This window comes from Pan paniscus, chromosome 6 (genome assembly GCF_029289425.2).
Source record: "Pan paniscus chromosome 6, NHGRI_mPanPan1-v2.0_pri, whole genome shotgun sequence".
In the NCBI taxonomy this organism is placed as follows: Eukaryota; Metazoa; Chordata; class Mammalia; order Primates; family Hominidae; genus Pan; species Pan paniscus.
This window is the reverse complement of record NC_073255.2, coordinates 109,629,008-109,654,593: the sequence shown is the minus strand read 5'-3', so window position 1 is coordinate 109,654,593 and position 25,586 is coordinate 109,629,008.

The window sequence follows — 25,586 nt, the reverse complement described above, 5'->3', positions numbered from 1 at the left end:
TCCCACTATTATTGTGTGGGAGTCTAAGTCTCTTTGTAGGTCTCTAAGAACTTGCTTCATGTATCTGGGTGCTCCTGTATTAGGTGCATATATATTTAGGATAGTTAGCTCTTCTTGCTGCATTGGTCTCTTTACCATTATGTAATGGCCTTCTTTGTCTCTTTTTGATCTTTGTTGGTTTAAAGTCTGTTTTATCAGAAATTAGGATTGCAATTCCTGCTTTTTTTGCTTTCCATTTGCTTGGTAAACATTCCTCTATCTCTTTATTTTGAACCTATTTGTGTCTTTGCATGTGAGATGGATCTCCTGAATACAGCACACTGGTGGGTCTTGACTCTTTATCCAATTTGCCAGTCTGTGTCTTTTAATTGTGGCATTTAGCCCATTTATGTTTATGGTTAATATTGTTATGTGTGAATTTGGTCCTGTCATTATGATGCTAGCTGGTTGTTTTGCCTGTTAGTTCATGCAGTTTCTTCATAGTGTTGATATTTTTTACAATTTGGTATGATTTTGCAGTGGCTGGTAACGGTTATTCCTTTCCATGTTTAGTGCTTCCTTCAGGAGCTCTTCTAAGGCAGGCCTAGTGGTGACAAAATCAGCATCTGCTTGTCTGTAAAGGATTTCATTTCTCCTTCACTTATAAAGCTTAGTTTAGCCGGGTATGAAATTCTGGGTTGAAATTCTTTTCTTTAAGAATGTTGAATATTGGCCCCCACTCTCTTCTGGCTTGTAGGATTTCTGCAGAGAGATCTGCTGTTAGTCTGATGGGCTTCCCTTTGTAGGTAACCCAACCTTTCTCTCTGGCTGCCCTTAACATTTTTCCTTCATTTCAACCTTGGTGAATCTGACGATTATGAGTCTTGGGGTTGCTCTTCTCAAGGAGTATCTTTGTGGTGTTGTCTGTATTTCCTGAATTTGAATGTTGGCCTGTCTTGCTAGGTTGGGGAAGGTCTCCTGCATAATATCCTGAAGAGTTTTTTCCAACTTGGTTCCATTCTTCCCGTCACTTTCAGGCATACCAATCAAACGTAGGTTTGGTCTTTTCTCATAGTCCCATATTTCTTGGAGGTGTTATTCATTCCTTTTTATTCTTTTTTCTCTAATCTTGTCTTCATGCTTTATCTTATTAATTTGATCTTCAATCACCGATATCCTCTCTTCTGCTTGATCAGTTTGACTATTGATACTTGTGTATGCCTCACGAAGTTCTCGTGCTGTGTTTTTCAGCTCTATCGGGTCATTTATGTTCTTCTCTAAACTGGTTATTCTAGTTAGCAATTCCTCTAACCTTTTTTCAAGGTTCCTAACTTCCTTGCATTGGGTTAGAACATGCTCCTTTAGCTCAGAGGAGTTTGTTATTACCCACCTTCTAAAGCCTACTTCTGTCAATTCATCAAAATCATCCTCCTTCCAGTTTTGTTCCCTTACTGGTAAGGAGTTGTGATCCTTTGGAGAAGAGGCATTCTGGTTTTTGGAATTTTCAGCCTTTTTATGCTGGTTTCTCCCCATCTTTGTGGATTTATCTACCTTTGGTCTTTGATTTTGGTGAGCTTCTGATGGGGTCTTTGAGTGGATGTGCTATTCCTTTCTGTTTGTTAGTTTTCCTTCTAACTGTCAGGCCCCTCTGCTGCAGGTCTGCTGGAGTTTGTTGGAGGTCCACTCCTGACCCTGTTTGCCTGGGTATCACCAGCAGAGGCTGCAGAACAGCAAAGATTGCTGCCTGTTCTTTCCTCTGGAAGCTTCATCCCAGAGGGGCACCCACCAGATGCCAGCCAGAGCTCTCCTGTATGAGGTTCTCTCAGCCCCTACTGGGAGGTGTCTCTCAGTCAGGATTCACGGGTGTCAGGGACCCACTTGAGGAGGCAGTCTGACCCTTAGCAGAGCTTGAACACTGTGCTGGAAGGTCTGCTGCTCTATTCAGAGCCGTCAGGCAGGGATGTTTACGTCTGCTGAAGCTGTGCCCACAGCCTCCCCTTCCCCCAGGTGCTCTGTCCCAGGCATATAGGGGTTTCATTTATAAGTCCCTGACTGGAGCTCCTGCCTTTTTTTCAGAGATGCCCTGCCCAGAGAAGGGAAATCTGGCAGTCTGGCCACAGTAGCCTTGCTGAGCTGCAGTGGGCTCCACCCAGTTCAAACTTCCTGGTTGCTTTGTTTACACTGTGAGTGTAAAACTGCCTACTCAAGCCTCAGCAATGGTGGAAGCCCCTCCCCCCACCAAGCCTGAGTGTCCCAGGTCAATCTGACTGCTGCTGTGCTGACAGCAAGAATTTCAAGCCAGTAAATCTTAGTTTGCTGGGTTCCATGGGTGTGGGACCTGCCAAGCCAGAACACTTGGCTCCTTGGCTTCAGCCGCATTTCCAGGGGAGTAAGTGGTTCTGTCTTGCTGGTGTTCCAGGCGCTACTGGGGTATGGAAAACAAACAAACAAACAAACAAACAAACAAAAAACTCCTGCAGCTAGTTCGATGTCTGCCCAAATGGCTGCCCAGTTTTCTGCTTGAAACCCAGGGCCCTGGTGGGGTAGGCATCAGAGGGAATCTCCTGGTCCGCAGGTCGTGAAGACAGTGGTTCAAGCACAGTATCTGGGCCAGAGTGTACATGGTTCCTCCAACTCAGTCCCTCATGGCTTCCCTTGGGTAGGGGAGAAAATTTCCTGACCCCTTGTGCTTCCTGTGTGAGGCAATGCCCCACCCTGCTTTGGCTCACCCTTCATGGGCTGCACCCACTGTCCAACCAGTCCCAATGAGATGAACTGGGTACCTCAGTTGGAAATGCAGAAATCACCTGCCTTCTGCGTTGATCTCACTGGGAGCTGCAGACTGGTGCTGTTCATATTCGGCCATCTTGCCAGCAATCACTACATTTTCTTTATCCAGTCTATCACTGATGGGCATTTGGGTTGATTCCAAGTCTTTGCTATTGTAAACAGTGCTGCAATAAACATATATGTGCATGTATGTTCTCTTTATAAGATAATGATTTATATTCCTCTGGGTATACACCCAGTAACGGGATTGCCAGGTCAAATTTTATTTCTAGTTCTAGGTCTTTGAGGAATCCCAGACCCTCCTCCACAATGGTTGAACTATATTTACATTCCCACCAACAATGTAAAAATGTTCCGATTTCTCCACAGCCTTGCCAGCATCTATTGTTTCTTGACTTTTTAATAATCACCATTCTGACTGGTGTGAGATGGTATCTCAATGTGGTTTTGATTTGCGTTTCTCTAATGATCAGTGATGTTGAGCTTTTTTTCATATGTTTCTTGGCCACATAAATGTCTTCTTTTGAGATGTGTTTGTTTATTTTCTTTGCCCACTTTTTAATGGGCATTTGTAGGTTGTCTATTCACTCTGATGATAGTTTATTTTGCTGTGCAGAAGCTCTTTAGTTTAATTGATCCAATTTGTCAATTTTTGCTTTTGTTGAAATTTGATGTTTCTGTCATGAAACCTTTGCCTATGCCTATGTCCTGAATGGTATTGCCTACATTTTCTTCTAGGGTTTTTATAATTTTGGGGTTTACATTTAAGTCTTTAACCCTCTTGAGTTAATTTTTGTATAAGGTGTAAGGAAGGTATCCAGTTTCAATTTTCTGCATATGGCTAGCCACTTTTCCCAGTGCCATTTGTTATATTGGGAATCATTTCCCCATTGCTTGCTTTTGTCAGGTTTGTTGAAGATCTGATGGTTGTAGATGTGTAATCTTATTTCTGATATCTCTATTCTGTTCCATTGGTCTATGTGTCTGTTTTGGTACCAGTACCATGCTGTTTTGGTTACTGGAGGCTTGTAGTATAGTTTGAAGTCAGGTAGCATGATGCCTCCAGCTTTGTTCTTTTTGCTTAGGATTGTCTTGGCTGTATGGGCTATTTTTTGGTTCCGTATGAATTTCAAAGTAGCTTTTTCTAAATCTGTGAAGAATATCAATGGAAGTTAATGGGAATAGCATTGAATCTATAAATTACTTAGGGCAGTATGGCCATTTTCATGATATTGATTCTTCCTATCCATGAGCATGGAATGTTTTTCCATTTGTTTGTGTCTTCTCTTATTTCCTTGAGCAGTTGTTTGTAGTTCTGCTTAAAAAGTCCTTCATGTCCCTTGTTAGCTGTATTCCTAGATATTTTATTCTCTTTGTAGCAATTGTGACTGGGATTTCATTCATGATTTGGCTCTCTCCTTGTCTATGGTTGGTGTATAGTAATGCTTGTGATTTTTGCACATTGATTTTGTATCCTGAAACTTTGCTGAAGTTGCTTATCAGCTTAAGGAGCTTTTGGGCTGAAATGATGGAGTTTTCTAGATATAGGATCATATCATTTGCAAACAGAGGCAATTTGACTTTCTCACTTCCTATCTACCCTCAATTTCTTCCTCTTGCCTGATTGCCCTGGCCGGAATTTCCAATACTGTGTTGAATAGGTGTGGTGAGAGAGGGCATACTTGTCTTGTCCTGGTTGTCAAAGGGAATGCTTCCAGCTTTTGTCCATTCAGTATGATATTGGCTGTGGGTTTGTCATAAATGGCTCTTATTTTATATATATAGATATCTCCATCTCAAATATATATGTATATATTTTATACATATATAATATGTATAATGTGTAATATATAATATATATTATATAATAAATATATGTGTAATATATAATATATATTATATATAATAAATATATGTGTAATATATAATATATAATAAATATATATAATAAATACAAATATTATATATAATAAATGCAATATAAAATAAATATTATAAATAATATATATTATATAATAATATATATTATAAATATATATATAATAAATACATGTATATTTTATATAGAGTTTTGCTCTGTCGCCCAGGCTGGAGTCCAATCATGCTATCTCGGCTCACTGCAACCTCTGCCTCCAGAGTTCAAGTGATTCTCCCACCCCAGCCTCCTGAGTAGCTGGGACTACAGGCACATACCCCCATGTCTGGCTAATTTTTGTATTTTTAGTAGAGACAGGGTTTTGCCATGTTGACCAGGCTGGTCTTGAACTCCTGAACACAGGTGATCCATCCACCTTGGCTTCCCATAGTGCTGGGATTACAGGTGTGAGCCACTGTGCTCAGCTATTTTGAGATATATTCTATCAATACCTAGTTTATTGAAAGTTTTTAACATAAAGGGATGTTGAATTTTATTGAAGACCTTTTCTGTGTCTATTGAGATAATCATGTGGTTTTTTTCTTTAGTCTGTTTATGTGATGAATTACATTTATGGATTTGCATATGTTGAACCAGCCTTGCATCCCAGGGATGAATCTGACTTTGTCATGGTGTTCATGTGCTGCTGGATTCGGTTTGCCAGTATTTTATTGAGGATTTTTGCATCAATGATCATCAGGGATATTGGCCTGATTTTGTGTGTTTGTGTGTGTGTGTGTGTGTGTGTATGTATCTGCCAAGTTTTGGTATCAGGATGATGCTGGCCTCATAAAATGAATTAGGGAGAAGTCCCTCCTTTTCAATTGCTTGAAATAGTTTCAGAAGAAATGGTACTGGCTCCTTTTTGTACCTATGGTAGAATTCAGCTGTAAATTTCTCTGGTCCTGGGCTTTTGTTGGTTGGTAGGCTATTTATTACTGCCTCAATTTCAGAACTTGTTATTGGTCTATTCAGGGATTTCACTTCTTTTTGGTTCAGTCTTGAAAGGGTGTATGTGTCTAGGAATTGATGCGTTTCTTCTAGATTTTCTAGTTTATTTGAATAGAAGTGTTTATAATATTCTCTGATGGTTGTTTGTATTTCTGTGGGGTCAGTGGTGATAGCTCCTTTGTCATTTTTTATTGTGTCCATTTGATTCTTCTCTCTTTTCTTCTTTATTAGTCTAGGTAGTAGTCTATTAATTTTTTTCAAAAAAACAGCTCCTGGATTCATTGATGTTTTGAAGGGTTTATTGTGTCTCTATCTCCTTCAGTTCCACTCTGATCTTGGTTATTTCTTGTCTTCTGCTAGCTTTGGGGTTTGTTTGCTCCTGGTTCTCTAGTTCTTTTAGTTGTGATGTTAGGGTGTTGATTTGAGATCTTTCAAGCTTCTTGATGTGGCCATTTAGTGCTATAAATTTCCCTCTTAACACTGTTTTAGCTGTGTCCCAGAGACTCTGGTATATTGTCTCTTTGTTCTCAGTAGTTTCAAAGAACTTCTTGATTTCTGCCTGAATTTCATCATTTACCAAGGAGTCACTCAGGAGCAGCTTGTTCAATTTCCATGTCGTTTTGTGGTTTTGAGTGAATTTCTTAATCTTGAGTTCCAATTTGATTGCACTGTGGTTTCAGAGACTATTATGATTTCACTTATTCTGCATTTGCTGAGGAGTATTTTACTTCCAATTATGTGATTGAGTAGAGTAAGTGCCATGTGGCACTGAGAAGAATGTATATTCTGTTGTTTTGGGGTGGAGAGTTCTGTAGATATCTATCAGGTTCACTTGATCCAGGGCTGAGTTCAGTCCCTGAATATCTTTGTTAATTTTCTGTTTCAATGATCTGTCTAATATTGACAGTGGGATGCTAAAGTCTCTCACTATTATTGTGTGGGAGTCTAAGTCTCTTTGTAGGTCTCTAAGAACTTGTTTTATGAATCTGGGTGCTCCTGTATTGGGTGCATATATATTTAGGATAATTATCTCATCTTGTTGAATTCATCCCTTTACCATTATGTAATGCCTTTTTTGTCTTTTTTGATTTTTGTTGGTTTAAAGTCTGTTTTGTCAGAAACTAAGATTGCAACTCTGCTTTCTTCTGCTTTCCATTTGCTTGGTAAATTTTCCTCCATCTCTTTATTTTGAGCCTATTTGTGTCTTTGCATGTGAGATGTGTCTCCTGAATACAGTACACCAATGGGTCTTCACTCTTTATCCAGTTTGCCGTTGTGTGCCTTTTAATTGGGACTTTTAGCCCATTTACATTTAAGGTTAATGTTGTTATGTGTGAATTTGATCCTGCCATCATGATGCTTGCTGGTTATTTTGCAGACTTGTTTATGTAGCTGCTTCATTGTGTCATTGGACTTTGTACTTCACTGTGTTTTGCAGTGCCTGGTACCAGTTTTTCCTTTCCATATTTAGTGCTTCCTTCAGGAGCTCTTGCAAGGCTGGCCTGGTGGTGACAAATTCCCTCAGCATTTTCTTGTCTGAAAAGGATTTTATTTCTCCTTTGCTTATGAAGCTTAGTTTGGCCAGATATGAAATTCTGGGCTGAAAATTCTTTTCCATAAGAATGTTGAATATTGGCCCCCAAACTCTTCTGGCTTGTAGGGTTTCTGCAGAGAAATCCACGGTTAGTCTGATAGGCTTCCCTTTGTCGGTGATCTTGCCTTTCTTGCTGCCCTTAACACTTTTCCCTTCATTTTAACCTTGGAGAATTTGATGATTATATGTCTTGGGGTTTATCTTCTTGTGGAGTATCTTACTGGGGTTCTCTGTATTTCCTGAATTTGAATGTTGGCCAGTCTTGTTAGGTTGAGAAAGTTCTTCCAGATGATATCCTGAAGTATGTTTTCCATCTTGGTTTTGTTTTCCCTGCCTCTTTCAGGTACCCCAATCCATCATAGGTCCCATATTTTTACATAGTCCTATAATTCTCAGAGGTTTTGTTTGTTCCTTTTCCTTCTTTTTTCTTTAATCTTTTCTGCCTGTCTTATTTCAGCAACATAGTCTTCAAGCTCTGAAATTCTTTTTTCTGTTTGGTCTATTTGGTTATTGATACTTGTGGTTGCATTGTGAAGTTCTTGTGTTGTGTTTTTCAGCTTCGTCAGGTAATTTATGTTCCTCTCTGAACTGGTTATTCTGATTAACATCTCCTGTAATATTGTATCATGGCTCTTGGCTTCTTTGCCTTGAGTTAGAACATGCTCCTTTAGCTCAGCGAAGTTTGTTATTAGCCCCCTTATGAAGCCTACTTCTGTCAATTTGTCCATCTCAGTCTCTGCTCAGTTCTGTGCCCTTGTTGGAGAGGTGAAGTCTTGTGAAGAGGAGGCAATCTGGCTTTCTGAGTTTTCATCACTTTTTTTGTTGATTCTTTTTCATCTTCATAAGTTTGTCTAGCTTCAATCTTTGAGGCTGCTGACCTTTGGATGGGATTTTTGTGGAGACTTTTTCATTGATGCTGTTGTTGTTGTTGCTTTCTGTTTCCTTTCTGTTTGCTTTTCTTTTAACAGTCAGGCCCTTCTTCTGTAGGGCTGCTGCCGTTTGCTGGGGGTTCACTCCAAACCCTATTTTCCTCTGTCCCTCCCATACCTGGAGGTGTCACCTGAGGATGCTGCAGAACAGCAAAGATGGCTTCCTGCTCCTTCCCCCAGGATCTCTGCCCCCAAGGGGCACTGATCTGATGCCAGCAGGAATGCTCCTGTATAAGGTGTCTGGCAACCCCTTTTGGGGGTGTCTCACCCAGTTAGGGGGCATGGGTTCTGGGATCTGCTTAACGAAGCACTCTGGCTGCCCCTTGGCAGAGGGGCTGTGCTGAACTGTGGGGAATCCCACTCGTCTGGGCTGCCTGCATTTCTCAGAGCCAGCAGAAGGAAAGACTAAATCTGTTGATCCACAGAGACCATGGCTCCCCCTCTTCCCAGGGGCTCAGTCCCAGGGAGATCAGAGTTCTGTCCCTAAATCCCTGACTGGAGTTGCTGAAATTCCTGCAGGGAGGCCCAGCCCAGAGAGGAGGGAATGGGTCAGAGTCCAGCCTAAAAAGGCAGCCTGGCCATGATCTGCCACAGCCATTGTGCTGTGCTGTGGGGAATTCCTCCTGGGTGCAAACCGTTCTGTCTCCCCAGTCCCAGCAGGGGAAAAATGGCAGGCTGGAGCTGCAGTGATGGCTGCTGCCCATCCTTCCTGGAATTCAGTCATCTTACGCACCAGGCAGCCCCAGTGATAATGGCTTCCCTTCCCTCAAGGAGCTCAGTAGTCTTAGGCACTCTCCAGCTGAGTGGCTGCTGAGAATCTGCACAACTCTGTGCTTGGGACCCAAGGCCCTGGTGGCATGGGCTCATGAGTGGGATTCCCTGATCTGTGGGTTGCACAGATCCTTGGAAAAAGTGTGGCTTCCCACTGCCTCCTTTGGCTGGGGGTGGGAGCTCGCTTTGCCCCATGTGGGTCTTAGGTAGGCTGTTGCACCACTCTGATTTTCCTCACTCTCCATGAGTCACAAACCACCTAGTTCCAATGACAGAATCTGGATACCTCAGTTACTGGTGCAGGATTCACTCACTGTTTTGATTCTTCTCAGTGGGAGCCTCCAATTACAGCTGTTTTTATTTAGCCATCTGGGATCCTCCCTTCCTGCTTTTTCTATTTCTGTGAGGAATGACTTTGGTAATTTGATAGAGATTGCATTGAATCTGTAAATTGCTTTGGATATTATGATCATTTTAAATAATATTATATATTCCAATCCATGAACATGAGATATATGTCTTTCCATTTTTTTGTGTGTCCTCTTCAATTTCATCAGTGTTTTGCAGCTTTCATTATAGAGATCTTTCACCTCCTTGATTCAATTTATTCCTAGGTATTTTATCTTTCAGTAGATGTTGTAGATGGGATTGCTTTATTGATTTCTCTATCAGCTAGTTCATTATTAATGTATAGAAACACTACTGATTTTTGCTTGTTGATTTTGTATCCTGCAACTTTACTGAATTAGTTTATCATTTCTTAGAGTTTTTTTGGTGAATCCTTTAGGTTTTCTATTATATAAGATCATGTTATTTGCAAACAGAGATAATTTGGCTTCCTCCTTTCAAATTTGAATGCCCTTTATTTCTTTCTCATGCCTGATTGCTCTGGCTAGGACTTCCAGCACTATGTTGAATAAGAGTGGTGAAAGTTGGCATTCTTACCTTGTTCCAGTTCTTAGAGGAAAAGCTTTTAACTTTTCCCCATCCAATAGAAGTGAACTGTGGGTTTGTCATATATGATCTTTACCGTGTTGAGGTATGTTCCTTGTATGCCTAATTTGTTGACAGTTATTTTTTTAACCATGATGGGATGCTGAACTTTATCAAATGCTTTTTGCATCTATTGAGATGATCATATGGTTTTTGTCTATTTTGTTGGTGTGATTTATGGTGTTTATTGATTTGTGTATGTTGAACCATCCTTCCATCCCTGGGATAAATTTTACTTGGTTTTGGAGTATATTTTTGATGTGCCATTGGATTTGGTTTGCTAGTATTTTGTTGAGGGTTTTGCATCTATGTTCATCAGGATACTGGCCTGTAGCTTGCTTTTTTTGTTGTGTTCTTATTTTGTTTTGGTTTTAGATATCTGGTGTTATAGAATGAATTTGCAATTTTTTTCTTGCAATCAATTTTTTGGAATAGTTTTAGATAAATTGGTGTTTGTTATTCTTTAAAAGTTTGGTATAATTCAGCAGTGAAGCCATCTGGTTCTGGGCTTTTCTTTTTGTTGGGAGGCTTTTAAATTACTGAGTCTATCTTGTTTTTTCACTACTGGTCTGCTTTTTTTTTTTTTTTTTTTTTTTTTTTGGTTCAATCCTGGTTGAACCAAGGTTGTATGTTTCCAAGAGTTTATCCATTTTTTCTAGGTTTTTCAATTTGTTTATGTGCAGTTGTTCATGATAGTTTCTAATTATCCTTTCTATTGCAGCAATGTCAGTTGTAATGTTTCTTTTTTCCATTCTGATTTTATTTGTTTGGGTTTTCTTTCTCTTTTTCTTAGTGTAGCTAAAGTTTTGTCAGTTTTCAAGAAAACAACTTTTTATTTTGTTGAACCTTTGCATTTTTTCGTCTCTATTTTGTTTGGTTTTGCTCTAATCTTTATTATTCCTTTTCTTTTACTAATTTTGGGTTTAGTTTGTTCTTGCCTTTCTGCTTTCTTGAGTTGCATTGTTAGGTTGTTTACTTGAAATCTTTTTTTTTATGTAGGTGTTTATTGTTATAAAATTCCCTCTTAGCACTGCTTTTATTATATACCATAGGTGTGCTATGTTGTGTTTTCATTTACATTTGTTTCAAAAAATGTTTGACTTTCTTCTCAATTTCTTCATTGGACCATTGGTTGTTCAGGAACAAGTTGTATAATTTATATGTATTCATACAGTTTTTGAAGTTCTTCTTTTTACTGATTTCTAGTTTTATTTTGTTGTGGTCTGAAAAGATATTTGATATGAGTTCAATTTAAAAAAAATTCTTTGAGACTTGTTTTGTGGCTTAACATATGGTCTATCCTGGAGAATGTTTTATGTGCTGCCAAGAAGAATATGTATTCTGCATCTGTTGGACAAAATGTTCTGTAGTCTGTTAGGTCCATTTGGTCTGTAGTGCAGTTTAAATCTAATGTTTGTTGAATTTCTTTCTAGATAATCTATTTAATACTCAGAGTGAGGTGTTCAAGTTCCCAGCTATTATTGTATTGGGGTCTATCTCTCCTTTTACATCTAATAATATTTGCTTGATACATCTGGGTGCTGAAGTGTTGAGTGTATATATATTTAGAATTGTTATATCCTCTTGGTGAATTAATTCCCTTATCATTATATAATAAACTTGTCTCTTTTTACAGTTTTTGACTTAAAGTGTATTTCATCTTATATAAGTATAGCTACTTTTACTCATTTTTTGGTTTCTGTTTGTATGGAATATCTTTTTCCATCCTTCAGTTTCAGTCTATGTGTATATGTGCACCTTTATAGAAGAGGTTAATTTTTTTTTTTTTGAGACAGGGTCTCACTCTGTTGCCCAGGCTGGAGAGCAGTGGCATGATCTCAGCTCATTGTAACCTTCACCTCCCTGGTCCAAGCAATTCTCCAGCCTCAGCCTCCTGAGTAGATGGGACCACAGGTGTGTGCCACCACACTTGGCTAATTTTTGTATTTTTTGTGGAGATAGGCTTCACCATGTTGCCTCGGCTGGTCTCAAACTCGGGTCTTGTTTTATTATTCATTTAGCTAGTCTGTATCTTTTAATTATGGAATTTAGTCCATTTACATTCAAAATCATTATTGATAGGTGAAGACTTATTCTTATCTTTTTGTTAATTATTTTCTGGCTGTTTTGATATTGTTTGTTATTTTTTTCCTCTCTCATTTTTTATCATTGTGGTTTGGTGTTTTTCATAATTGTAGTTAGTGTGTTTTTATTTCTGGATATAGAACTCCTTTAAGGATTTCTCATAAGGCCCATCAAGTTATCACACATTCCCTCAGTTCTTGCTTGTCTGGAAAGGGCTATTTCTCCTTCATTTTTGAGAATAGCTTTGCTGAATACAGTACTTTTGGCTGGCAGTTTTGTTCTTTCAGCACTTTGAATACATCATCCCATTCTCTTCTGGCCTTTAAGATTTCTGCTGTAACCTTATATGTGTATTCCCTTTTCTGTGACTTGGGGAAATCTGTTTGTGTTTTTTCTATTTGGGATTTTCTTACATGTGACTCGATGCTTTTCTTTTGCTATTTTAAGAATTCTCTCTCTGCTTTTGACTTGTGGCAGTTTTACTATAACGTCCCTTGGAGAGGACCTATTTGGCCTGAATCTGTTTGGGAACTTTTGAGCTTCCTGGATCTGGATGTCCATATTTTTCCCAAGACTTGGGAAGTTTTCAGCTTTTATTTCATTAAATAGATTTTCTATTCCTTTCCCCATCTCTTATCCTTTTGGAAATCACATAATACAAAAAATTGTTCTCTTAATGGTGTCCCATAGATCCTATAGGCTTATTTCACCTTTTATTTTTTTTCTTTGATCTGACTTATTTCAAAAGGCCTGTCTACAAGTTTGGAAATTCTTTCTTCTACTTGATCTAGTCTATTGTTCAAGGTCTTGGTTATATTCTTAATTTTATTCATTTAAATCTTCAGCTTCAAGATTTCTGTTTCTTTGTTTTTAAATAATATTGATCTCTTTGTTGAATTTCTCATTCACATCATGTATTATTTTACTGATTTATTAGTATTATTTATCATCATTATCTTGTATTACAGTAAGTTTCCTTAAGATCACTATTTCAAATTCCTTTTCAAGCTTTTTATATATTTTATTTTCTTTGAAGTGTGTACAGGAATATTATTGTGTTCCCTTGCAGATGTCATATTTTCTTGCTTTTTCATGTTTTTGTATTCCTACATTGATATCTGTGCATCTGGTGGAATTCTCACCTCTTCCAATTTTATGGAGTGGCTTTCTTAGAAAAAGATTTTTTCTGTAGTTGTGACCTATAGTGTTGGTTGGGTAGGGTGCTTTGGTATTGGTTCTGGATGCATGCAGTAGTAAAGTCTCTATGTGATTTCTTTGGCTGTAATTAATGTCAGTGATTTCTCCAGATGCCTCAGTGGCCTAAATTGCAGGGTTTGTGGAGGCATTGGAGCAGCTTTGCTGAGGATGGAGTTTCTGATGGTGGTTTGCCTTGGGCAGGTCAGTCCTTGGTACCTGAGGGGAATGTGCACAGTGTGTGGTAGCTCTGCCAATTAAGGGGTCTGAATTGCTAGCTGATACTGGCCACACCTATCCTTGGGCCCTGGGTTATGTGTGTGTGTGTGATTCTGCAGCTTTTTTGGTTGAGGGGGAGGGGCAACTGGCAGTGGCAGGCATCAGGTCGGCCCATCCTTTGGCCCTGGGGGGCACAAGTGTTGTGCATGGTAGCTCCACCAGTCAAGGGTGTGGGGTTGCTGATGGCAGTGGGTGCCAGATAGGTCTGTCTTTGAGCCCTGGGGCATGCATGTATGGCACACACGGTGGCCCCATTGGTTGAGGGTGTGAGGTTGCTGGTGGCTGCAGATTCTAGGTGGCTGGCTTTCAGGCCCTGGAGAGTGCATGCTTTGGTTTTCCCAGTCCTGGGTGTGGTCCCCCACTGCACTGACTGCCTGGTTCCATGGGGTGTAGGGAGCTAAGTAGGCTTGGGTGTTGAGATCATGACTCTAACACTGGGTCTATCTGGAGTCATGACACTGCAGCCCTTTGTTTGGGCATGGTGGGGTGAAAAGGGGATCCAGGGATGTGAAGATGCAGGGGCTATTGGGTTCCAGGGCAGGATGCGCTTTAGCAGTAGCTCTGTTTGCAAAGTGGTGACAGGCTGCAGCAGCTTGGGTCCTGGGGATTTGGGGAGATCCAGCATGAATTTCCTCTCTGGAGCAATGCAGCTATATGGACTCCAAGCAGCTCGCTATATTGGGCTTAGGGTCTGTGAGGACTGTGGGACTCTTATATAGCTGAGATTGCAGGTGTCCATGGTGATAATGGGCACTGCTGAAGACTTCCCACTACCCTTTCTCCATAGTAGGAATCTCTCATGGCTCTGAGCTGATCCTAGGCATGGACTTTGCTTCTTTCTCTATGCTGCCATCCTTAGTTTCTGTGCCTCAGAGGGTCTTTTTCACTTCCTTGTTGAATTCCACTGTTCTCCTTTAGATTCTCTACTCAAAGTACAGTGATATATTTATTGTTTTGATCCTTCTTTGAGGGGGGAGGTCGGTGTTGTGCACCTCTAGTCAGCCATTTTGATTTGTAGCCCCAAATGGATTTAACAGAGTAAGATTTAAACAGAGAATTATCACATATACAAAATAAAATGGCCATTGTAGAGCAGAAAAATAAAAATGCAGTATCTGAAATTTAGAAGTCATCGGATAAGTTTAACACCACATTCTATACAGCTAAAGATAGAATCAATGACATCAAGCACCCTAAAAATATTTAAATAAATCATTCAAACTGAAGCATAGAGAGAAAATGGAATAGAAAGAACAGAACAGGGGGCCAAGGGCTATATAGGACCCAGTCAAATTGATTAACATGTATGTAGTGGAGTTCCTGATGGAGGAAATAGAGAATGGATAGAAGCAATATTTGAAAAAAGATAATGACCAAGAATTTCCCCAAACTGATGAAAAATAAGTTTACAGATCCAGCTGCTCAGTCAACCCCACACAGAAAAGACATAAAGAAAACCACCAATGCACATCAGCCTCAGTAAAGCCACTTAAAATCAAGATAAAGAAGAAAATCTTAAAAGAAACCAGAGAAAAAAGGATATATTAACTTCAAAAGAACAACAGTATCACTGATGGCTGACTTTCAACAGAAACCCTGAAAGCCAGAAAACAGTGGAATGACATCTTTAAAGTGCTAACAGGGAAAAAAACCCTGCCACCTTAGAATTCTATACTCAGTAAAAATATTCTTCAGAAATAATAGTGAAAAAAATAAAAAGAAAGTGATGCAAAGATTTTTCAAAAAATGAAAAAAATTAACTCAGATTTTGTAATTTGTATCTGTATTAAAAGAAATACAAGAAATAATACAAACCATGTTACAAGCACAAAATTAAAGGAAGGAATGAACATAGCTAGAAAGAGTAAATAAAAAGAATACTGACCATTTAAAGTAACAATAATAAAAATGTCTCTTAGGTTTTATAACATGTAGAAGTAAAACATATGACAACAGTAGCATAAAGGGCAGGAGGAAGGAAAGGAATTAAACTATTCTAAGATTGATGCAATAAGGAAATAGGAAAAGTATACATTTAAAATTATTAGAAATAATTCAAGAATGCATATTGCAATCTCTAGGACAACCACCAAAAAATACATAAAGCTAGTAGAGGAGCTAAAAATGGAATAATAAAAAATACTCAGTTAATCCAAAGGAAGATAGAAAAGACAGGATCAAAGGACAAAAAGCAGATGAGATAAATAGAAAAAAAATCAAAAGAAAGCTTAAATCCAGTATATCAGCAATTATATGAAATACAAATAAACTAAACACTCTAAGAGGCAAATGTTAGATTGGCCCAACTATGTCCTGTTTATGAGAGCAATTTGCTAAATAAAAGGTCACAAATAGATTGAAAGTAAAATTATGGAAGAGATATGCCATGTAAATACTCACCAAAAGCTAGTCAGTGAGTCTAAAATATCAAAGTAGACTTTAAGGCAAAAAATATTAATGAAAATACAGAGGAACATTTATTAATGTTGAAAGATTCAATTCAATAAGAAGGCAAAACCAATGATACCGAAGATAACTTTAAAATACATAAAACAAAGATTGACAAGATTAAATAGACAAATAGATTTTAATACTCTCTCTCAGTAACTGATAAACACACTCCATAAAAGCTAAAAAGAATATTGAAGATTTGAGCAAAACTGTTAAACAGCTTGACCTAATTGACATTTATAGAACAGTATACACAACTGCAGCATGCTCATTATTTTCAGGCAACCATGGAGTATTTATAAAAATAGACTATACTGGAACATAAAACAAATCTCAACAAATTTCAAAGAATTGAAATACTATACAATGTTCTTTCACTGAAGTGGAATTCAACTAGAATTCAGTAATAGAAAAAAGAACTAGAAATCCTCAGAAGTTTATACATTAAGAAATACACTTCTAAATAAATTTTGGGTCAAAGAAGAAATCACAACAAATACTAGAAAACATGTTGAGCTGAATTATAGCAAGAAAATAAGAACAGAAATCATTGAAAAAGAAAATATTTACTTAATAGGCATGTAGTTTCAGTTTGCTCATTTGTAAAAGAGAGATAATAACTGAGCCTGCTTCCTTGCATGCTTGTGAGGATTAGATGAGCTAATACCTAAAAATATTTAAAATGGTACCGATCATATAGTAAGCACTCAACAGCTATTAGCTGCTGTTGCTGCTGCTACTACTGCCACCACCGTCATCACCACCACTACTACTATTAATACTATTATTACAGGATGAACTATATGCACATATTCTTACTTTAAAAAATATGGTAATCACCTGGGCTATGAAGGAGTCTGAATGTTCTAAAGCAACTTGTACCTAGCTTGCCAGTTTACATAGGGGCATTCCTATGCCAGAAGGGATGATATATGGTGGAGCTCTCTTTTCAGTATAAATCACATCCTGCCATTACCCTGTTTAAAGTTTTCCTATTGTATTTAATGTATAGTCCAAACTTTCTCTCATGGTCAACAGGGAAGCATTGTCTAACCTCTGCTCAGTTCTTCAACTTCACCTCTTTCCCTTTTCTCACTTTGCTATAAACACTTATTCTTACAGAATCTTTGCACTGGCTGTTTCATTTAACTGGGATACTGTTTCATCAGCTCCTTGCATGGCATGTTTCTTCTTTTTCAGAAGTCAGCTCAAATGTCACCTTTCTAGAGAAGACTTACCTGACCATCCTGTCTGTGACTGGATTCCCTCTGCCCTATGTTGTTCTCAATCCAAGCATTGGTTCATTTCTTTCAAAGACTGTATCAAAATCTGTAATTATTCATGTGTTAGTAAACACATGTACTTTGTCTCATTGATTATGTTGTTATATTTATGAGTTTGGGATACTTGCCTCTCATGTTTAGAATGCATTAAAAGTGTCTATTATAGTGGCTGGTGCATAGTAGGTACTGAAAATATTTGTTGAATAAATGACTGAATGTTATAGGTAGGGTTAAGGTCTTGGGTGGGAGGTTACACTAAGTGACCTCTGTTGTCTTATTTTTACTCTAATACCTGAATCTGTGCTATAACTACTCTAAGTAGTTTGTCCTAGGGAGAAAAATGGTAAATTCCAGTAAGAATTAGGCACATTCTTCCATTGGATCTCCTTCTTAGTGGAGCTGTGATAACATGCAGTCATCTTCCTTGAACAGTGATGTGATTCTTTGCTGTGTAGGAATTGACCCCTCTCCCCAAGTCCCTGATTTTACTCTACCTAATGCTACACCAAAGAACTTTTAGCAGGCCCAAGATAAACACAATGCATTAATTAAAATGATACCTTAAAATTTAAATTTGACAAATAACAGGCTTCTGGTTGTCACTAAGCAACAGTGTTAGCTCTAAATTGGATGTTTTATGGTTGTTCAGGCAAGGTGTTTCGTTGATCTTAGCACTCTTAGCACTCTTTCTCTTACTCTAGAAAATATAAATTATGGAGGCAGAGCGGGATGGCCAAATAGAAGGCTCAACTGATTATCTCCCCTGCTGGAACACCACATTTAACAATTATCTACACAAAAATCACCTTCATAAGAACCAAAAGTCAGGTGAACACTCACAGTACCTGGTTTTAACTTTGTGTTGCTGAAAGAGACACTGAAGAGGGTAGGAAAGACAGTCTTGAATTGCTGACACCACTCCTTTCCCATCCTGTGGCTGAAGCTGCGTGGCAATGAGAATCTGTGTTCTTGAGAGAGGGAGAGTACAGCAATTGTGAAACATTGCATTGAACTCGGTGCTGGGCTGAACTCAGCTGATGCCCATCCATGGCGGGAGTATTTAAACCAGCTCTAGTCAGAGGGGAATCACTCATTCCAGCCATTGGAACTTGAGTTCCTGTAAGCCTTGCCACCATGAGCTAAAGTACTCTGGGACTCTAACTAAACTTGAAAGGCAGTCTAGGCCACAAGGACTGCAACTCCTAGGTGAGTCCTAATGCCGAACTGGGCTCAGGCCCAGTGGGCTTGGGGGCAGGTGACCTGCTGAGATAGCAACCAGTGTGGCTAAGAGGAGTGCTTGTGCCACCCCTCCCCAAAACCCCAGCTCATGGCTCCGAAAGAGACCCCTTTCTTCCACCTGAGGAAAGGAGAGGGAAGAGCAAAGAGGGCATTGTCTTGCATCTTGGATACCAGCTTAGTTGCAGTAGGATAGGGTACCAGGCAGAGTTTTGAGGCCCCCATTCCAGACCCTAGTTTCCAGACATTTCTAGACATACTCTGGGCCAAAAGGGAACTCATGCTTCCTTGAAGGGAAGGACACTGTACTAGCAGGACACATCACCTGCTGACCAAAGAACCACTGGGCCCTGAATACCCAGCAATGATACCCAGGTAGTATGCCATGGGCCTTGGGTGGGACTCATGGTTGTGCTGACTTCAGGTGAGACCCAGCAAGTTCCCAGCTATGGTGGCTATGGTGAAAGATTCCTGCTTTAGAAAAGCAGAGGGAAAAGCAAATGGGACTTTTCTCATATCTTACACACTAGTTTGGCCACAGAGGGGTAGAGCACCAAGTGGGTTCTTGGGATCCCTGATTCCAGGCTTTGGCTCCTGGGTAGCATTTCTGGACCTGTCCTGGGCCAGATGGGAGCCTAGCACTCTGAAGGGTGAGTCCCAGTCTCGGCAGCATTCACCACAAGCTGACTGAAGAGTTCTTGGGCCTTAAGGGAACATTGGTCATAGCCTGGTGGTACTTCCCATGGGATTGTCATGGTGGTGGCCCTGGGGTGAGGCGCCTCTGCCTGTGGAAAGGAGAGGGAAGGGTGGGAAGAACTGTATCTCATGGTTTGCATGCTGGCTCAGCTATGGTAGAATAGAACACCAGAGAGACTTTGAAGGTTTTTGATTCCGGTCTCTGACTCCCAGATGGCACCATTGGATCAACCTGGGGCCTGAGGGAACTTGCCATCTTGAAGGGAAGGACACTAACCTGGCTAGCTTTGCCAACCTGCTGATTGTAGAGCCCTAAGGCCTTGAGTGAAAATAGGTGGTAGCCAGGTAGTGGTTATAGTGGGTCTTGGGTAAGACCCAGTGCAGTCATAGTGGTGATGGGCACAGAGATGCTTGTGTCATACCACCCCCAGCTCCAGGTGGCTCAGAACAGAGAAACACTCTGTTTGGGAGAAAGTAAGAAAAGAGAACAAGAGTCTTCGCTTGGTAATCCAAATATTTCTTCTGAATTTTATCCAAGACTATCAAGGCAGTATCTATACAAGTCTGTAAGAACCACAGTGTTACTGGCCTTGGAGTGCCCCCTAAGGCAGCTATAACTTAGATCACAATACGCAAGTCCTTTCAAATACGTAGAAAGCCTTTCCAAGAAGGACAAATACAAACAAGCCCAGACTGTGAAGACTACAATAAATATCTAACTCTTCAACGGCCAGACACAGATGAACATCCACACACATGAAGACCATCTAGGAAAACATGACCTCACCAAATTAACTAAATAAGGCACTGGAGACCAATCCTAGAAAAACGGAATGGGACAGTTCAGGAAGAGAATTCAAAAGAGCTATTTTGAGGAAACTCAAAGAAATTAAAAATAACACAGACAAGGAATTAAGAATTCTATCAAATAAACTTAACAAAGAGATTGAAATAATTAAAAAGAATCAAACAGAAATTCTAGAGTTGAAAAGTGCAATTGACTTACTGAAGAATGCATCAGAGTCTTTAATAGCAGAATTGATCAAGCAGAAGAAAGAATTAATGAGCTTGAAGATACGCTATTTGAAAATACACAGTCAAGGAGACAGGCCTTGGCTCTTGGATGGCATTTCTGGACCTAACCTGGGCCAGAGGGGAATTTACCACTCTGAAGGGTGAGTCCCAGACCTGGCAGCATTCACCACAAGCTGACTGAGAGAAGACAAAAGGAAAAAACAATAAAAGTCAGAGGAGACAAAAGAAAAAACAATAAAAACAATGATGTACACCTACAGGATCTAGAAAATGCTCTCAAAAGGGCAAATCTAAGAGTTATTGTCCTTAAGGAGGAAGTAGAGAAGGAGATAGGGAAAGTTTATTCAAAGGGATAATAATAGAGCACTTCCCAAACCTAGAGAAAGATATCAATAGCCAAGTACAAGAAGTTTATAGAACACCAAGCAAATTTACCTAAGGAAGACTACCTCAAGGGATTTAATAAGCAAACTCCCTAAAGTCAAGGATAAAGAAAGGATCCTAAAAGCAGGAAGAGAACAGAGGCAAATAGCTTACAATGGGATTCCAATACATCTGGCACCAGACTTTTCAGTGGAAGTCTTACAGGTCAAGAGAGAGTGGCATGACATATTTAAAGTGCTGAAGGAAAAGACCTTTTACCCTAAAATACTATATCTGGTGAAAATATCCTTCAAACACGAAGGAGAAAATAAAGACTTTCCTAGACAAACAAAAGCTGAGGGATTTCATGAACACCAGACGTGTCCTTCAAGAAATGCTAAAGGGAGTACTTCAATCAGAAAGAAAAGGACATTAATGAGCAATAAAAAATCATCTGAAGGTACAAAAGTCACTGGTAATAGTAAGTACAGAAAAAACCCCACAGACTATTATAAAGTCTGTGTTTACACACCATAGACTTTGGTGGGTAAGATAAGAGTAGTTCATACAGTTATACACTGTAACTGTGGTGTGTAAACTACTCAAGTAGAAATACTAAAAGATGAACCAATCGAAAATAATAACCACAAAAACTTTTCAAGATGTAGACACTACAATAAGATATAAATAGAAACAACAAAAAGTTAAGAAGCAGGGGGATAAAGTTGAGGGGTAGAGTTTTTATTAGTTTTCTTTTTGCTTGTTTGTTTGTTTTTGCAAATAGTGTTAAGTTGTGCTTAGCTTAAAATAATGGGTTATAAGATAATAATTGCAAGCCGCATGGTAACCTCAAATCAAGACATATTATAAATACACAAAAAATAAAAAGCAATAAATTAAATCATACCACCAGAGAAAATTAACTTCATGAGAAGGAAGGCAGGAAGGAAGGAAAGAAGGATGAGAAGCTCACAAAATAAACAAAAAACAAATAACAAAATGGCAGGAGTAAATCTTTACTTATTTATAACAACATTGAATGTAAATGGACTAAACTTGCCAGTCAAAAGACATAGAGTGGCTGAATGGATAAAAAACCAAGACCCAATGATCTATTGCCTGCAAGAAACACACTTCATCTATAAAGATATACATAGACTGAAAATAAAGCGATAGAAAAAGTTATTCCATGCCAATGGAAACCAAAAAGGACCAGGAGTCACTATATTTATATCAGACAAAATAGATTTCAAGACAAAAATTATAAGAAGAGACAAAGAAAGTAAGTGTAAAATGATAAAGGGGTCCATTCAGCAAGAGTATATAACAATTTAAAATATATATGCACCCAACACTGGTGCACCCAGATGTATAAAGCAAATATTACTAAAGCTAGAAAGAGACAGATAAGCCCTAATACAATAATAGCTGGAGACTTCAATACCCTACTTCCAGCATTGGACAAATATTCCAGACAGAAACTCAGCAAGGAAACAATGGGTTTAGTCTGTACAGATGGACCTAATAGATATTTACAGAACATTTCATCCAACAGATGCTGAGTACAAATTCTTTTCCTCAGCACATGGATCATTTTCAAGGATAGACCATATGTTAGGTCACAAAACAAGTCTTAAAACATTCAAAAAGTTGAAATAATATCAAACATTTTCTCTGACCATAATGGAATAAAACCAGAGATCAATAACAAGAGGAACTTTGGTTACTGCAAACACATGGAAATTAAACAATATGCTCCTGAATAACGAGTGAGTCAATGAAGAAATTAAGAAGAAAATGGAAAAATTTCTAGACACAAATGATAATGGAAACACGACATAACCAAACCTATGGGACACAACAAAAGGAGTACTAAGAAGTTTATAGCTATAAGTTCCTTATCAAAGAGGAAGAGAAAAACTCTTTCCATCAAAAAGAGGATAAACTTCAAATAAACAATCTAACACTGCATCTTAAAGAACTAGAAAAGCAAGAGCAAACCAAACCCAAAATTAATAGAAGAAAAGAAATAATAAAGATCAGAGCAGAAATGAATGAATTTGAAATGAAAATAATACAAAAGATCAATGAAACAAAAGTTGGTTTTCTGAAAAGCTAAACAAAATTTACAAACCTTTAGCCAGACTAACCAAGAAAAAGATATAGAAGACCCAAATAAAAAAATCAGAAATGAAAAAAGAGACATTACAACCAATACTGCAGAAATTCAAAGGCCCATTAATGGCTACTATGAGCAACTATATGCCAACAAATTGGAAAATCTAGAAGAAATGGATAAATTCCTACACACTTACAACCTACCAAGATCGAATTATGAAGAAATCCAAAACCTTGACAGACCAATAACAGGTAATAAGATTAAAGCCATAATAAAATGTCTCCCATAAAAAAAAAACCTAGGACCTGATGACTTCACTACTGTATTCTTCCAAACGTTTAAAGAACTACTGCCAATCCTACTCAGACTATTCTGACAAAGATTGAGGAGGAGGGAATACTTCCAAACTCATTCTACAAGGCCAGTATTACCCTGATACCTGAACCAGACACACACACACACAAACACACACACACACACACGCGCACACACACAATACTACAGGCAAATATTCCTGATGAACATTGATGGGAAAATCCTCAACAAAATACTAGCAAACCAAATTAAACAACACATTAAAAAGATCATTCATCACAAGCAAGTGGGATTTTTCCCAGGGACATAAGGATGATTCCACATATGCAAATCAATTAATGTGATATGTTGTATCAAAAGAATGAAGGACAAAAACTATATGATCATTTCAGTTGATGCTGAAAAAACATTTGATAAAATTCAACATCCCTTCAAGTCAAAACTCCTCAAACAACTGGGTATAGAAGGCATACCTCAACATAATAAAAGCCGTATATGACAGACTCCAGCTAGTATCATACTGAATGGGAAAAAACTGAAAGCCTTCACTTCAGATCAACACAATAAGGATGACCACTTTCACCACTGTTATTCAACATAGTACTGGAAGTCCGAGCTAGAGCAATCAGACTAGAGAAAGAAGTAAAGGACATCCAAAATTGGAATGGAAGAAGCCAAATTATCCTTATTTGCAGATGATATGATCTTATATTTGGAAAAACCTAGGCTCCACTAAAAAATAGTAGAATGATAAACAAATTCAGTACAATTGCAGGATACAAAATCAACATAAAAAGCCAGTAGCATTTCTATATGCCAACCACAAACAATCTGAAAAAGAAATTAAGAAACCAATCCTATTTACAATAGCTACATGTAAAATAAAATACCTAGGAATTAACCAGAGAAGTCAAGGATCTTTACAATGAAAACTGTAAAACATTGATGCAAGAAATTGAAGAGGACACACAAAAAAATGGGAAAATATTCCATGTTCATGGTTAGAAGAATCAATATTGTCAAAATGTCCATACTACCCAAAGCAATCTATAGATTTAATGCAATCGCTATCAAAATGCCAATGACATTATTCACAGAAATAGTAAAAACAATCCTAAAACTTACATGCTATCACAAAAGACCCAGAATGACCACAGATATCCTAAGCAAAAAGAACAAAACTGAAGGAATTGCATTACCTCATTTTAAATTACACTACAGAGCTATAGTAACCCAAACAGCATGGTACTGGCATAAAATCAGACATGTAGATCAGTGGAACAGAATAGAGAAACCATAGATAAATTCTTACATCTACAGTGAGCTCATTTTTGACAAAGGTTCTAAGAGCATACATTGGGGAAAGGACAGTCTTTTCAATAAATGATGCCAGGAAAACTGGATATCCACATACAGAAGGATGAAACAAGACCACTATCTCTCGCCATATACAAAAATTAAGTCAAAATAGATTAAAGACTAAAATTTAAGACCTCAAACTATGAAACTACTGAAAGAAAACTTCGGGGAAACTCTCCAGGACACTAGATTGGGCAAAGAGTTCTTGAATAATACCCCACAAGCACAGGCAACCAAAGCAAAAATGGACAAATGGGATCACATCAAGTTAAAAAGCTTCTGCACAGCAAAGGAAAACAGTCGTTGAAGCGCAGAGACAATCCACAGAATAGGAGAAGATATTTGCAAACTACCTAACCGATAAGTTAATAACCAGAATATATAAGGATCTCAAACAACTCTATAGGAAAAAATCTAATAATCCAATTTAAAAATGGGCAAAAGATTTGAACAGACATTTCTCAAAAGAAGAAATACAAATTGCAGACAGGTATATGAAAAGGTGTACCACATCATTGATCATCAGAGAAATGCAAATCAAAACTACAATGAGCTATCATCTCACCCCAGTTAAAACAGCCAATAACAAATGCTGCCAAGGATGTGGAGAAAAGGGAACCCTTGTACACTGTTGTTTGGAATGTAAATTAGTACAATCACTATGGAGAATAGTTTCGAGGTTCACCAAAAGACTAAAAATAGAGCTACCATATGATCCAGCAATCCCACTGCAAGGGCACATCCCAAAGAAAGGAAAGGAGGATATCAAAGAGATATCTGCACTCTTATGTTTATTACAGCACTATTCATAATAACCAAGATTTTGAAACAACCTAAGTTCCACAACACATGAATGGATAAAGAAAATGTGGCAAATATACACAATGGAGTACTATTCAGTCATAAAAAAGAATGAGATCCGGTGATTTGCAACAACATGGATGGAACTAGAGGTCATTATCTTTTTTTCTGTAACATTCTTTTTTTAAATTATACTTTAAGTTTTAGGGTACATGTGCACAATGTGCAGGTTTGTTACATATGCATACATGTGCCATGTTGGTGTGCTACACCCATTAACTCATCATTTAACGTTAGGTATATCTCCTAATGCTATCCCTCTCCCCTCCCCCCCACCCCACAACAGGCCCCAGTGTGTGATGTTCCCCTTCCTGTGTCCATGTGTTCTCCTTGTTCAATTCCCACCTATGAGTGAGAACATGTGGTGTTTGGTTTTTTGTCCTTGTGA